This window comes from Orycteropus afer, unplaced genomic scaffold (assembly GCF_000298275.1).
Source record: "Orycteropus afer afer isolate SDZICR_OR568_19922 unplaced genomic scaffold, OryAfe1.0 scaffold00487, whole genome shotgun sequence".
NCBI lineage: Eukaryota > Metazoa > Chordata > Mammalia > Tubulidentata > Orycteropodidae > Orycteropus > Orycteropus afer.
The window spans coordinates 1,479,009-1,480,597 of NW_006922074.1; the positions used below are offsets into that span (position 1 = coordinate 1,479,009).

At 41.2% G+C, this 1,589-nt stretch overlaps 1 protein-coding gene across 1 annotated transcript in view; it reads left to right on the forward strand.

Annotated features, from left to right (window-relative positions):
• CORO1C (coronin 1C) overlaps nucleotides 1-1,589 on the forward strand; it is an 86,678-nt gene that overhangs the window by 42,856 nt on the left and 42,233 nt on the right. The gene's annotated exons all lie outside the window — the stretch shown is intronic.

The window sequence follows — 1,589 nt, forward strand, 5'->3', positions numbered from 1 at the left end:
CAAATTCTTCTGCTAGTTGGGGTTTAGTCCAAATCTGCATCCTTTCCTTCAAGGCTCAGGGGTCCAAGATTATCTTCTGTGTCTGTATTAATTGGTTTCCCTTTTCTTTGTTGAAGAGGGTCTGTGCAATCCTTCTGCCCAGTCCGCCATCTTGCCCTGCCTCCTCATGACATTGATTTTTAAATCACTCTGTAATCACTTAATGCCCCTCAAATCTACATTATTAATATTATTGGGAGAATTACAAGAAACTTTCATAGTTGAGCAGTTGCAATGAAATTTTAAAATAATATTAGATCTCCTATCCCACCTGTTTCTTAATACCTCATTTTCCATGTTGTTCTTATAAAGGTAGACAAATACTCTAGGATTGATCAGATGGTTTCAGACAACACTGTTTTTTTTAAAAAAAAAAAAAAAAACATAGAAAAACTCTGTGTAGTTTCCCAGGCCTGGGTTAATGGTAGTAGCCCATGAGTGACAGATAGTAAATATGAGTGACAAATAGTAGATGATGTCACGAGGCCCAGTTTTGGTAGAAAAGACGCTCTGAGAAAAGCCAGGACTAGGAGCTCAGAACACATGATTCCCCTTAAACTCTCTTGCACACTCAGGTGACTCACATGTAAAATGAAGGTGAAATAATAATGCCTATTAAAAAAAATAATGCCTAAGGAACTTGACTACTAACCAGAAGGTTGGTGGTTCAAACCCACCAGCCACTCTTCGGAAGGAAAGTTGGGCAATCTACTTCCATAGTGGTACTGCCTTGGAAACCCAAGGAGGGGTCGCTATGAGTCGGATCCAATTTGATGGCAGTGAGTTTGGGTTTTTTGTTTGTTTGTTTGTTTGTTTATCACTATGGAAGTAGACTGCCCGATCTTCCTTCTGAGGAGTGGCCGGTGGATTTGAACCCCCAGCCTTCTGGTTAGCAGTCAGATGCCTTAGGCATTACACCACTAGAGCTCCTATGGAGACGATCAAGGAGAAGCTAGGAATGTATGTGACTTACTACATTCTTTGTAATGAGTTTTGGTGTGTCCTGATAGGGGATGCCTAGCAGTAAGAGTACCTTTAGCAGATAATCAGTAGGAAAATGCACTAGAACCAGTTTATCAAATGAACTGTGAAAGGATAAAATTAATCTTTAAAAACTACTTGTTGTCTTTTTAACACGAAGAAGGATTTCACTCTGGGACCCTCGGTTTCCTCCTTTGAAACTCGGGACAGCAGAGTCAGCTCTGTCAATCCCAGGGTCAAATGAGCAGTAGTGCGGAATGACAGTGATATCACTTGGATTCTTCTAAGGAACGCCAGCTTTATGGTCACTCCTTTACCTTCTAGAGGTGGCTTCTTTCAGCAGCCTGCAAATAAACTACATTTGCACAGTACAGCTTTACGGCACTACTTTTTTTTTCCCCCCCTTTTTTAATTTATTGTGATTTGGGTGAAGATTTACAGAGCAGATTCACTTTCCATACAGCAGTTCGCATATACTTTGTCTCATGTCATTGACCACAGTTTACCACAATGCAACAGCTCCCCTCCCACTTCCTCCCCATAGTTACCTCTTCGCAGTGACCACCCCT